At 30.3% G+C, this 15,448-nt stretch overlaps 1 long non-coding RNA gene across 2 annotated transcripts in view; it reads right to left on the minus strand.

The window, feature by feature from the left end:
- Positions 1 to 15,448, minus strand: part of LOC148790384 (uncharacterized) — a 58,445-nt gene that overhangs the window by 15,048 nt on the left and 27,949 nt on the right. Inside the window, exon 5 of one of the 2 annotated variants that reach the window (XR_016078232.1) lies at positions 11,171 to 12,029. The exons of the other annotated variant lie outside the window; for it this stretch is intronic. This is a non-coding gene — a long non-coding RNA (uncharacterized LOC148790384). Of the gene's footprint in view, positions 1 to 11,170; positions 12,030 to 15,448 lie in introns of those variants that run through there. 2 annotated transcript variants of the gene reach the window in all.

Genomic DNA, 15,448 nt, shown 5'->3' on the forward strand with positions numbered 1-15,448 from the left:
CATATTGCTTCTCAATGCCCAAACAAAAGATTTATGATTGTGTTGGAGAATGGAGAAATAGAAAGTGCTAGCTCAAGTGAGGATGAGATTTCACCATTGGAGGATTGTTCTGATGTTGAAGTTGCAAAACCCGTGCATAGTGATTTGCTGGTTATAAGGAGAGTCTTGAGTATACAGCCTAAGGATGATGGTGATGAAGAGCAACATAAGAATATTTTTCACACAAGATGTCAGGTGTGTAATATGATTATTGATAATGGAAGTTGTACTAATGTTGCTACACAAAGGAAATCAAAATTGCAGCCTAAAGGAAATGGACATTTTCAAGTCTTGGAAAGAATCAATGATAACGCCTACAAGCCACATTTGCCAAGCAAATTTTTAATGTTGCTGATTTATCTTTGTTTGATATAGGTGATTCGAGAACGAATCCTTTCGAAGAGGGAGGGAATAATAGAGATCAAGGTGCTGGCCAAATGGCTCAAGCTAATATTCCCAAATATTCTTAAGATTCTTTGCAAGGAATCGGTGGTCCAATGACTAGGGCAAGGACAAAGATGATGAAAGAGGCTTTACAAGGCTTAATCATGGAAATGCATGACAAAGATGCTGTTCTAGAAGATTCTAAAACTGTTCTAGAAGTTTCCAAAGCTCCACAGGCCGGATAATCTCGCAATTCTAAGTTAAACAAATCCAACACCTTAAGAGAAACGGGGAAATCAACTCAACACCATCAAAAAGTGAAACCTGACCTAATCAAATCAAAACAAAGCAAATAAACAACGATCTATCCAAACGAACCCATTTAAACAATGTAAAAAAACACAGAGATAAAGCTTGGCAAAAATCACATCAACCAACAAGTACCGAGTGTATTACCCCCCTAAAGTCAATATTTTCAGTAAGACAACCCTTCATATCTATCTAGATAAGCTAAATCTACTTACACAGACTTATAAGTGCCAAACAGAATCTATGGGACCCGATTCAAGCTAATACACTTGGGCTGTGTTTGCACCATACCAACTAACCTATACTTTTAAGGATCATAAAAGAGGTTTTTGTATTTCATAGCCAAATATTCATACCACCAACAATTTAAGAATAAAAAAAGTCTCCGAAGACCCTAACAAATAACACATTAAAATATTAGTGCCAAATTATAAACTGCGATCACTCTCAGCATCTTAAAACAATCCACCCAATAGAGTCTGTTACAATAGAGCACTATCCAAAGCAAACAAGGCCAACCCAAATTGGAACCCATACAACCATGCGATGTCGGCTGAAACTATCATTTTGTAACCAATAAAACAGAAGCATAGGAAGAAATAATCCACTTTATTTAAAAAATCCAAACAATGCTATCGATAGCTTCCCAAAATGATGCCATCAAAGAAAACCGTAGCTGAAATCAATCCAAAACTATCCAAACCAACCTAATCTATCACGTCAAAGCTAAACTACAGTCAACCCACACGAAACCAGATGCGGACAATTTTAGATTATTCCCAACAAACCCAGATGCAAATGAATCAAACTCAACATAGAGAAAACCATCTGGTAGAGATCGAATATAGCTAAGCTTAAACAAACCCATTCTTCCAACTCGTGTGAAACTGAGTATAAGCAAACCTAGGTAGAAGCAACTACAGATTATCCAAGACTAACCAAACCGTGGCAAACCAATCAAACCAATAAACGTAGATCAATCCAAATAGTCCCGTCTAAACAATATAAAACAAAACAAAGACGAAACTTGATATAATCAATTTAACCCACAAGAATAGAGCTTATTACAACTCTGATCACACTATTCTCAATAGCAGCTATTATCTCACAGAACCAGCATTGGGCTCAATTTTTAACACAGAGTGAGAGTAATTATGGTCAGAAACCACTTCTGCTAGTTACATACAGTAGCACACTATATGGATATTGGAAAGTAATTATTTAAAAAAACTGATAAGCTCTAGAATAGAGGCAAAAATAACAAGCTAACTCACCTAGAGAGAGAGAGATTGCACGATTGAGGGAGGTTAGGCAATTGGTTCCCTTGTATGATGGGTAAATAGTTACATGTTTATTAAAAAGAGATTACAAGAAAATGAGAGAGAAACAAAGAATAAAAATTTCCTTTTCGCAATCCGAGCTTTATATGATGGTCGGGCACAGGCTCAAAAAGGGACCTTTTTTTTATTGATCGTTTCAATTGTAATTACGATTCATTTATCGATATAAAGGCAAAGCCCGGCCTGAACGTTGCCCAACCAATAAAAAAGGTTTAATCTCAACCGATACCTATCCAATTGAGAGCTATAAATATTAGGCTCGGGGAGGGGAGAGAGAGAGAGAAAAAAGAATATCCTCATGGATAATAATTTAATTAATGTGGTCAAATAAATAAGAAAACCCTAAATATTAGACACGAACGGTAAAAAAGAAAGAAATAATTAATTTGGTTTAGTAAAATAAATAAATTTATCGGTTGCCCTAAATATAAGTTCCGGGGAGTGAGAAAAATAATTTGTTAGGATTCAGTAAATTAAGTAAATAGAAATCTATGTATAATAATTTACTTAATTTTGTAAATAGATAAATCAATCAATAATTTACTTTAATAAAATAAATAAATAAATATTCACTTATTATTGGTGCAAGACTAGTCCAAGCAATCCAGAACCAAACCCGAACCATTGACAACCGTAAATATTGGTCAAGCTTAAATAATAATTTATGGAGAGTAATTTATTTAATCTATTAAAATAAATAAATAAAGAAATAAAATTTTAGTTATTATTGAGACGAGACATGTACAGCCTATCTGACACCAAAACTAATCCATTTTATCTTAGAAAGAGAAATAATTTGTTCATAATTTAAATAATTAATTAGTTGCATAATTTAGTTAAGTAAATAAATAAAATATGTAATTTACTAACTATCTAAATCTAAACCCAACCCATTGACAACCCTAAATATCTAACTCGAAGAGGGAGAGGGAGAGAGAGAATTTGTCAATAAAAGAAATAATTTAGTAAATTCAATAAATATTTTTAACTTAATAACATAAATATATAAATAATTAGGAAAGAAAATGAGATAAAAAAAGAATTTCCTTATGGATAATTTAATTAATTTTGACAAATAAATAAATGAATAATTTATTTTATATAAATAAATATCCAAACTACCCCACCCATTGAAAACCCTAAATATTAGACACGAAGCAATAAAAAAGAGAGAGAAGTAATTAAATAATCTAGTAAATCAAATCAACAAAATCTTTTAACTAATTAAAATAAGACAAAATAGTTAGCGGTTTACTAATGGCATCATTGTAAATAGTTACATGTTCAACAACAAATATGAAGGTCGGGCTTAGGCTCAAGATGTAGGCCGGATGGTCAACCCAGGCTCAGACTTAGGTTTGAATCTGTTCTGTTGATATAAAGACAAAGCCCAATCCAAACCTGGCCGGCCCGTGAACAGATTTAATCCCAACCAAGGCTTAACCTATTGACGGCCCTTAAATATTAGCCTTCGGAGAGATGGTGAAATAACTTATTAGTTAAATTAATTAATAATTACTTGAATAATTTAGTAAATTAAATAAAAAGAAATCTGTGGATAATAATTTACCTAATCTTAATGATTAATTTGTTTTAGTAAAATAAATTAACAAAATTTCATTTATTATAGGGACGGGACAGGTACAACCTATCACACACCTGACCAAACATTATGATTGCCCTAAAAAAAGGCTCCAGGATGAGAGAAAAATAATTTGTTAGGAAAATAATTAATTAAGGAATAATTTAGTAAATTAAGTAAATATAAATCTATGGATAATAATTTACTTAATTTTGTAAAATAGATAAATCAATAATTAACTTTAGCAAAAAATAAATAAATATTCACTTGTGATTGGTGCAAGACTGGTCCAAGCTATCCAAATCCAAACCCGCACCATTGACAACCGTAACTATTGGTCATGGTTTGAATTAAAAAAAAATTAAGGAGAATAATTTATTTAATCTATTAACACAAATAATGAATAATTTAATTTAGTAAATAAAATTTTAGTTATTATTGAGACAGGACATGTATAACCCATCCGACATAAGAACTAATCCGTTGATACTCTTAAAAAGGGAGAGGGAAAGAGAAATACTTTGTTAATAAATTAATTCATTAATTAGTTTAATAATTTAGTTAAGTAAATAAATAAAATCTATGGATAATAATTTGATAACTTTTGGTAAAATAAATAAATATCCAAACTATCTAGATCTAAACCCAATCCATTGACAACCCTAAATATGTAACTCGCAAATGGAGAGAGAGAGAGAGAGAGAGAATTTTTTTTATAAAGTAAATAATTTTTTTTTAACTTAATAGAATCACAATATAAATAATTAGGTGACAAAATGAGAGAGAAACAAAGAATTTCCTCGCCGTGCTTTGGGCTCTATATGAACGTCGGGCACATAATCAAGATCTAGGCCCAAACTTCAATCCGGACTCAGACTTGGGCATAAATATGTTATATTGGTATAAACGCAAATCCCAATCCAAACCTACTCCGACCAGTTAATAAATTTAATCCCAAATGAGACCTAACCTATTGAGAGCCCTAAATATTTGGCTCAGGGAGAGAGATTTAAATAACTTCATAGTTAAATAAATTATTAATTACAAGAATAATTTGGTAAATTCAATAAATATAAATATATGGATAATACCATACTTAATTTTGTAAAACAAACAAATCAATAACTGAATTTAATAAAATAACTAAATATTCATTTATTATTGGTGCTGGATTGAATCAAATAAATAAAAGTTTATACATAATACTATATCTAATGAATTAAAATATATAAATGAATTATTTGGTTTAGTAAAATAAATAAATAAAGAAAATTTCATTAATTATTGGGACGGGAGAGGTACATGCTATACCACAGTAGACGTAACTAGTTCATAACCCAAAAAATAAGGATCAAGAGAGAGAAAAATAAATTATTAATTAATTTATTAAACTAAATAATAAAATCTATAATGACTCAATTCATTTAGTAAAATAATAAATAAATATCCAATCTATCTAAAACCAAGTCCGGCCCATTGATAACCCAAAATATTAGACTCGGGGAGGGAGAGATATAGTGAAATAATTTGTTGATAAAATTAAATCGTTTGGCAAATTAAATAAATAAAATTTTTAACTTACTAAATTAAATATATAAATTAACTGATGAGGAAATGAGAGAAACTAAAGAATAACAATTTCCTCGCTGGGCTCGACTCGAGATAGACCTGATGGTTGGGTTGGGCATGAAGTTGGGCTTCAATAAATTCTATTGATATAAAGACAAAGCCCTTCCCGAACATGCCACTACCTGTGAATAGGTTTAATCCCAACTCATACCCTAACCTGTTCATAAATTATTAATTGATGGAATAAATTAGTAAATTAAATAAATAGAAATCTATGGATAATAAGTTATATAATTTTGTAAAATATATAAATGAATAATTTAATTTAATAAAATAAATAAAATATCCAAACTACGTAAAACAGACCCCACCCATTGACAACCTTTAAATGTTGGACACAAAGCGGTAATAAAGAGAGGGAAATAATAAAATAATCTAATAACTAAATCAACAAAATCATTTAACTTTTTAAAATAAGTATATAAATAACTAGGCAAGAAAATAAGAGAGAATAATTAGCTCTTCATTAATTGAAACATTGTAAATAGTTACAAGTTAGCAACAAATATGGAAGAGAGATTTCTAGGAAATGAGAGAAACCAAGAATAAAACTTTCCTCATCGCAATCCGAGCATTATATGATCAGGCACACTCAAAATCTCAGCTTGATGGTAGGCCTAGGCTTAGACTTGAGCTTCAATAAGTTATGTTGATATAAAGGCAGAGCCCAAACTAAACGTGGCCCAACAAACCGATACCTATCCAATTGATAACCCTAAATATTAGGCTCACGTTGGGAGAGAGAGAAAGAGAGAAATAACTTATTAGTAGGAACGTATTGATAACAATTTACTTAATTTTGTACAAAAATTAATGATTAATTTGTTTTAGTAAAATAAATTAATAAAAATTCATTTATTTTTGGGACAGGACAGGTACAACCTATCACACACCTGACCAACCATATTGATTGCCCTAAAAATAGGCTCCAGGATGAGAGAAAAATAATTTGTTAGGAAAATAATTCATTAATTGAGAATTTTGTAAATTAAGTAAATAGAAATATATGGATAATAATTTACTTTATTTTGTAAAATAGATAAATCAACAATTAACTTTAGCAAAAGATAAATAAATATTCACTTGTGATTGGTGCAAAACTGGTCCAAGCTATCCAAATCCAAACCCGCACCATTGACAACCGTAAATATTGATCACAGATTGAATTAAATAAAAAAATTATGGAGAATAAATAATTTAATCTATTAAAACAAATAATAAATAATTTACTTTAGTAAAATAAATAAATAAAATTTCAGTTATTATTGAGACAAGACATGTATAGCCTATCCGACACAAGAACTAATCTGTTGATAGTCTTAAAAAGGGAGAGAGAAAGAGAAATACTTTGTTCATAAATTAAATCATTAATTAGTTTAATAATTTAGTTAAGTAAATACAAAATCTATAGATAATAATTTACTAACTTTTGGTAAAATAAATAAATATCCAAAATATCTAGATCTAAACCCAATCCATTGACTCAAGAGATAGACCTGATGGTTGGGTTGGGCATGAAGTTGGGCTTCAATAAATTCTATTGATATAAAGACAAAGCCCTTCCCAAACATGCCACTACCTGTGAATTGGTTTAATCCCAACTCAGACCCTAACCTGTTCATAAATTATTAATTGATGGAATAAATTAGTAAATTAAATAAATAGAAATCTATAGATAATAATTTACATAATTTTGTAAAATATATAAATGAATAATTTAATTTAATAAAATAAATAAAATATCCAAGCTACATAGAATAAACCCCACCCATTGACACCCTTTAAATGTTGGACACAAAGCGATAAAAAAGACAGGGAAATAATTAAATAATCTAGTAAATTAAATCAACAAAATCTTTTAACTTTTTAAAATAAGTATACATAATAAATAAATAAAAGTTTATACATAATAGTGTATGTAATGAATTAAAATATATAAATGAATTATTTGGTTAAGTAAAATAAATAAATAAAGAAAATTTCATTAATTATTGGGACGGGACAGGTACATGCTATACCACAGTAGACGTAACTCGTTCATAACCCAAAAAAAAAAAGATCAAGAGAGAGAAAAATAAATTATCAATTAATTTATTAAACTAAATAATAAAATCTATATATAATGACACAATTCATTTAGTAAAATAATAAATAAATATCCAATCTATCTAAAACCAAGCCCGGCCCATTGATAACCCAAAATATTAGACTCGGGGAGGGAGAGATATAGTGAAATAATTTGTTGATAAAATTAAATCGTTTGGCAAATTAAATAAATAAAATTTTTAACTTACTAAATTAAATATATAAATTAACTGATGAGGAAATGAGAGAGACTAAAGAATAACAATTTCCTCGTTGGGCTCGACTCAAGAGATAGAACTGATGGTTGGGTTGGGCTTGAAGTTGGGCTTCAATAAATTCTATTGATATAAAGACAAAGCCCTACCCGAACATGCCACTACCTGTGAATAGGTTTAATCCCAACTCAGGCTCTAACCTGATCATAAATTATTAATTGATGGAATAAATTAGTAAATTAAATAAATAGAAATCTATGGATAATAATTTACATAATTTTATAAAATATATAAATGAATAAATTAATTTAATAAAATATATAAAATATCCAAACTACGTAAAACATACCCCACCCATTGACAACCTTTAAATGTTGGACACAGAGCGGTAATAAAGAGAGGGAAATAATAAAATAATCTATTAAATTAAATCAACAAAATCTTTTAACTTTTTAAAATAAGTATGAGATTTCTACGAAATGAGAGAAACAAAGAATAAAACTTTCCTTATCGCAATCCGAGCTTTATATGATCAGGCACGCTCAAAATCTCAGCGTAATGGTTGGCCTAGGATTAGTCTCCCTTAATAACTTATGTTGATATAAATGCAGAGCCCAAACTAAACATGGCCCGACCAGCCGATACCTATCCTATTGATAACCCATAATATTAGGCTCAGGATAGGGGGTAGAGAGAGAGAGACAGAGAAAGAGAGAAATAACTTATTAGTTCAACGAATTATTAATCACTTGAATACTTTAATATATTAAATAAATAGGAAACTTTGGATAACAATTTACTTGATTTGTACAAAAATTAATGATTAAAACCCAGCCCAACCCATTGATAACCCAAAATATTAGACTCGGGGAGGGAGAGATATAGTGAAATAATTTGTTGATAAAATTAAATCATTTGGCAAATTAAATAAATAAAATTTTTAACTTACTAAATTAAATATATAAATTAAGTGGTGAGGAAATGAGAGAGTACTAAACAATAACAATTTCCTCGCTAGGCTCGACTCAAGAGATAGACCTGATGGTTGGGTTGGGCTTGATGTTGGGATTCAATATGTTCTATTGATATAAAGACAAAGCCCTTCCCGAACATGCCACTACCTGTGAATAGGTTTAATCCCAACTCAGACCCTAACTTGTTCATAAATTATTAATTGATGGAATAAATTAGTAAATTAAATAAATAGAAATCTATGGATAATAATTTACATAATTTTGTAAAATATATAAATGAATAATTTAATTTAATAAAATAAATAAAATATCCAAACTACGTAGAACAGACCCCACCCATTGACAACCTTTAAATGTTGGACACAGAACGGTAATAAAGAGAGGGAAATAATAAAATAATCTAGTAAATTAAATCAACAAAATATAAATAATTAGGCAAGAAAATAAGAGAGAATAGTTAGCTCTTCATTAATGACATCATTGTAAATAGTTACAAGTTAGTAACAAATATGGAAGAGAGATTTCTAGGAAATGAGAGAAACAAAGAATAAAACTTTCCTTATCGCAATCCGAGCCCAAACTAAATGTGATGGTTGGCCTAGGCTTAGACATGGGCTTTAATAAGTTATGTTGATATAAAGGCAGAGCCCAAACTAAACGTGGCCCGACCAACCGATACCTATCCTATTGATAACCCTAAATATTAGGCTCAGGTTTGGGGGGAGAGAGAGAGAAAGAGAGAAATAAATTATTAGTTAAATGAATTATTAATTACTTGAATAGTTTAATAAATTAAATAAATAGGAATCTATGGATAACAATTTACTTAATTTTGTACAAAAGTTAATGATTAATTTGTTTTAGTAAAATAAATTAATAAAATTTCATTTATTATTGGGACAGGACATGTACAACTTATCACACACTTGACCAAACATATTGATTGCTCTAAGAATAGGCTCCGATTAGAGAGAAAAATAATTTGTTAGGAAAATCATTCATTAATAAAGAATTTAGTAAATTAAGTAAATATAAATCTATGGATAATAATTTACTTAATTTTGTAAAATAGATAAATCAATAACTAACTTTAGTAAAAAATAAATAAATATTCACTTGTGATTGGGGCAAGACTGGTCCAAGCTATCCAAATCCAAACCCGCACCATTGACAACCATAAATATTGGTCACAGATTGAATTAAATAAAAAAATTATGGAGAATAATTTATTTAATCTATTAAAACAAATAATGAATAATTTAATTTAGTAAAATAAATAAATAAAATTTCAGTTATTATTGGGACAAGACATGTATAGCCTATCCAACATAAGAACTAATCCGTTGATAGTCTTAAAAAGGGAGAGAGAAAGAGAAATACTTTGTTCATAAATTAAATCATTAATTAGTTTAATAATTTAGTTAAGTAAATAAATAAAATTTATGGATAATAATTTACAAACTTTTGGTAAAATAAATAAATATCCAAGCTATCTAGATCTAAACCCAATCCATTGACAACCCTAAATATGTAACTCGCAAAGGGAGATTTCTATGGATAATTATTATTAATTAATGAAGTCAATTAGTTAATTAAATAAATAAATATGTATGGATAATTATTTTCTTAATTTTGTAAAATATATAATTGAATAATTTAATTTAATAAAATAAAGAAATATCCAAGCTACCTAGACCAATCCCCACCTGTTGACAACCCTTAAATATTGGACACCGAGCAATAAGATAGAGAGGGTCTATAATTAAATAATCTAGTAAATTAAATCAATAAAATCTTTTAACTTTTTAAAATAAGTATATACATAATTAGGCAAGAAAAAGAGAAAGTAGTTAGCTCTTTATTAATGGCATCATTGTAAATAGTTACATGTTAGCAACAAATATGGAAGAGAGATTTCTAGAAAATGAGAAAGAGACAAAGAACAAAAATTTCCTTATCGCAATCCGAGCTTTATATGATGGTCGGGCACAGGTTCAAAATCTTGGCTTGATGGTTGGCCTAGGCTTAGACTTGGGCCTAAATAAGTTTTGTTGATATAAAGGCAAAGCCCAAACCAGACGTGACCCAACCAATGAAAAGGTTTAACCCAACCGAAACCTATCCAATTTATAAACCTAAATATTTTGCTCGGGTTGGGGGGGAATCTATGGATTATTAACTACTTGAATAATTTAATAAATTAAATAAAAAGGAATCTATGGATACCAATTTAGTTAATTTTGTAAAATAATTAATGATTCATTTGGTTTAATAAAATAAATAAATAAAATTAGATTTATTATTGGGACAAGACAGGTACATCCTATCCCACACCTCACTAAACATATTAATTACCCTAAAAATAGGCTCCAGGAGAGAGAGAAAAATAATTTGTTAGGATTAGTTGATTAAATAATTCAATAAATTAAGTAAATAGAAATCTATGGATAATATTTAGTTAATTTTGTAAAATAGATAAATCAATAATTAACTTTAACAAAAATAAATAAATAAATATTCACTTGTGATTGGTGCAAGACTAGTCCAAGCTATCCCAAACCAAACCCGCACCAATCACTTGTGATTGGTCACGGGTTGAATTAAATAAGTAAAACTTTATGGAGAATAATTTATTTAATATATTAAAACAAATAAATGAATAATTTAATTTAGTAAAATAAATAAATAAATTTTCAGTTATTATTGGGACAAGACATGTATAGCCTATTCGATGAATAATTTAGTTACGTAAATACCTGTGGAGGAGATATTGGTTTTTGACCTGGAGATTGTTGCACATAAGGAAACCTTTCAGGAGAGGTGAACATCTGCCTCACAGGTGAAGATGATCTTTCAGGGTTTCTATGTGGGGAGTGCAGATCTGAGCAATGCAGATCCATTTTTTCATTCTCAGAAGGTGCTCGCTTTGCATGATAGGATTCCTCCTTCTCAGGTTCATCAGGATTGTGTTGCATTCTCACAGGAGATGAGGACTTTACCAATGTGGTGATCTGCACTACCTGCTTCAATTCCTTCATAGGTAGATTCAGTTTTCTCATAATGCAAGCTTCCTGAAAATTTTTCCTTCAACTTTTCATCATGGAGAGGAGAGTTTGCCCTACATATATCAGAATTTTCCTGTTCCATAAGTTCTCCTTGATGATGGATATCAACTTCTGAAGGAGACTTCCACAAACAATGATTAGAATCTCCTTTCCTCTAATGGATTATCAAAAAATAATTTCCTTTGTGCTTGTCCACCATAATTGAGATACTTTCTTCTCTTCTGCTTTTTGTTTCTTTTTAACGAGGATAAGAGTCCAATTATGATACCAGAAAGGCATGATACCTAAAAAACTGATAACCCATCAACCAATATCATACAAGTGGTAACCAATCAACTGGTGTTCATCAAAATTCACCCCCTCAAAGTTCTTCCAGTATCATACCCTTCCAACATCATAGAAATTGCCTAAGGATAACAAAAGAAGTTCAAAGGTTATAATTTCTTTCTGATCAAGAAAATAATGTATTAATATATAATATCAAGAAGAGACAAATTCCGCAAACAAAAATACATGGCCTTTTTCTGCTTGGCTCATGTACAAAGCAAAACCTTGGGGTTACAAATGGAAAAATACGGGATTTTTTTAATAAAATTTATTAAAAAGGAAGAAAGAAATTATTAAAGGAGAGTGATCAGTAGTCACTCGAGAGAGGAAAACAACAAACTTTAACTCCCACACAAGCACTCCAACCCAACCGAAACTTAATAAAAAACCCAGAAGTCCAAACAAACCACCAAAATCAAACCCCCTTGACAACAAAAAAAAAAAAACGCAACCAGCACACACCAAACTCAGACTCAAGACAGCACAAACAAAACCACTTCAGACCCCAATAGAACAACACCCTCTCCCGACAAAACCAACATCCAAAACCACCCTCAAGCACTCCAAACAGAAAAACCCAGAAGAATACGCATTCAAGTCTGAGAGCCTAATTACCTTTCTTCCTCTCCAATCCTCCAGGTTCCATCTAACACCAACTTCGAACACACGGTAGCTCCACTGAGGCCTTCAACCTTCTCTACCACTCCGCTCCATTTTGTAATTTAGAAGCTTGCTCAGGTATTGGAGTGTCCCTGCTTAACACTACCATTGATCTTTTGTCTTCTCTGATTTTGATTGCTGAACCTCCACCAATTTCTTCCAATAATATCCTCTTTTTTTCAGACAAGCAGCTCCTTCCTCCACCCTGTCGTTGGCAAGAATCTCTTCTACATTTCTTCCTACAATTCTCTCTCTTTCCGCCTTCAATCCCTTGTAACTTTAAATTATACAATGTGCAATATGAAAAGAAATATTGAATTGGCCCAAGCTAGGTCGAGTTTGGCTTGGCTTTGGGCCTTAAACACAAAAGGGTGTCGGGTTGAATCAAATAAATAAAAATTTATACATAATAGTTTATCTAATGTATTTAAATATATAAATGAATAATTTAGTTTAGTAAAATAAATAAATAAGTTTTCATTTATTATTAGGATGGGACAGGTACATGCCATCCCACTCTAGACCTAACTTGTTGATAGCCCAAAAAAATTTGTTAGTAAAATAAATTATTAATTAATTGAATAATTTATTAAACTAAATGAATAAAATCTGTAGATAGTAATTTAGTTAATTTAGTAAAATAAAAAAAATTAAGAAATATCCATGGTATGTATGACGTCCATGTAATTGGTTATTACAAATCTATTCATTAGGAAAATCATCTAGTGAGTACAGACAACCATAAGTTGTTGAATCAAATTTAACAGATTGGGCACCCATATTGACAAGAAAAGCAATGCATACTGTGCCTGATGTTTCATTATAAAGATGAGTCTTAAACGAAATAAATCCATTTAAAGTAATCAAACAATAACAGCGTTAGAAGATACTTCCACTTGCAACAACAGATTGAGTGCCCATATTGACAAAAAGATATTCACACAACATTAAACAAGAATAAATCCATTTCAAAGCATTTGGTAAACTTTCAAATGTTTCTTTGCTGGTGTTGGTATGGATTAAAATTCTAGTACTTCGTCAAAACCAGCATGTGGGCACAAATTCATGACAGATTGCATTTTCTTAGTCTTTTACAGGCTAACAACCAAGCTGAGCATATCTCCAATTAATAACTACTTGCATTCAATCTCATCCAAAAACCCAATAGAAAAGATTTCTGTTTCAATTGGTAATTTTTTGAGGAGTTAGAGTAATAATGTGTCCAACATTGATTTGTCAGAGAGATGTGAATAAAGTTTTGGACAGGGCCATTATTGCCAAAAATTCATGACTGTTGGCAAACCGCAAACCTTTTCCTTTTGAACAATTAAATGACCAATGAAAATTAAGCAGCAGCGGTGAGAAAATTGGACATACTGATTTGTACTCAAAAGGGAGCTAGAAAGTTAAAAATCTGCCCAGGGAGAGGAAGAGAGAGAGAGAGGATTGCATGAATGAACCAAAATTCAATGGAAAAATAAAAGAAAAAAACCACAATATTCAAGCATCTAACAAGTCCCTAAAAATCTGCCTAGGGAGAGAAAGAGAGAGATTGCACGAATGAACCAAAATTCAAAAGGAAAATAAAAAAAGAAAAAAAAAACACAATATTCAAGCATCTAACAAGTCCCTAAAACTATCTCAAACATCTATTAATTATTGCAAAATACAACCAACAACAGTTCTTTGTCTAATTAGGAAAAAAAGGCTTAAAAAGGTATTATAACAGATTTATTAAATTTAGGCAAAGCACATCAATCTGAACCTACATGAATAATTTAACTTAATAAAATAAATAAATATCTGACCTATCTAGATTCAAACCCAACCGGTTGACAATCCTAAATATTGTACCCGGGGTAGTATGAGATAGAGAAATAATTTGTTAATAAAATTAAATAAATAAGTTTTTTAACTTAATAAAATAGTTAGATGTTTATTAATGGCAATGTGTCAAAAATTGAATTGTCAAAGAGATGTGATTATAAAGTTTTGGGCAGGGTCTTTATTGCTAAAAATTTACGACTATTGGCAAATCATTTCCTTCTAAACAATTAAATGTTAGGTCACCACCAATGAAAATCAAGAAACACCGGTGAGAAAATTAGATGTACTGATTTGAACTCAAAAGGGAGGTAGAAAGCTAAAAAGCTGCCAGAGAGAGAGAGAGATTGCACGATTAAACCAAAGTTCTAAAGGAACAAATAATAGAAACCACGAAATCCAAGCATCTAACAAGTCCTAATACCATCTCAAACCTCTATTAATTATTGCAAAATACAAGCAAAAACTGTTCTTTATCTCTCAACCTCCTGTCACATTTCTATCACACTCATTTCCTCCTCACTCAAATGTCTTCAACATTTCTTCTACCTATAACAAAACATTTCTACCCGTCTCTCCCATCGTAAAACCCATACGTTGCATCCCTCTGTGATAGAACACCTCTCAACCTCATCAAAAAACTGAGTGAAAACCTATCACACAACACCTGACCTACTTGTCCAAAATTTATAGAGAATAATTTATTTAAATTGTTAGAATAATAAAGGAATAATTTAATTTAGTAAACTAAATAAATAAAATTTCAGTTATTATTGGAACGAGATGTGTACAGCCTATCCCACACCAAAACTAACCCGTTGATAGCACTAAAAGGGAGAGACAAAGAGAAGTTTGTAAAATAAATTATTAATTAATTAAATAATTTAGTTAAGTAAATAAATAAAATCTATGGACAATTCACATAATTTTGGTAAAATAAATAAATATCCAAGCTATCCATATCGAAAACGAACCCACTGACAACCATAAATACTGAACTCGGGTAGGGAGAGGG

The sequence above is a fragment of the Nelumbo nucifera genome, chromosome 7 (genome assembly GCF_055504915.1).
Source record: "Nelumbo nucifera cultivar China Antique chromosome 7, China Antique-T2T, whole genome shotgun sequence".
NCBI classification, from domain to species: domain Eukaryota; kingdom Viridiplantae; phylum Streptophyta; class Magnoliopsida; order Proteales; family Nelumbonaceae; genus Nelumbo; species Nelumbo nucifera.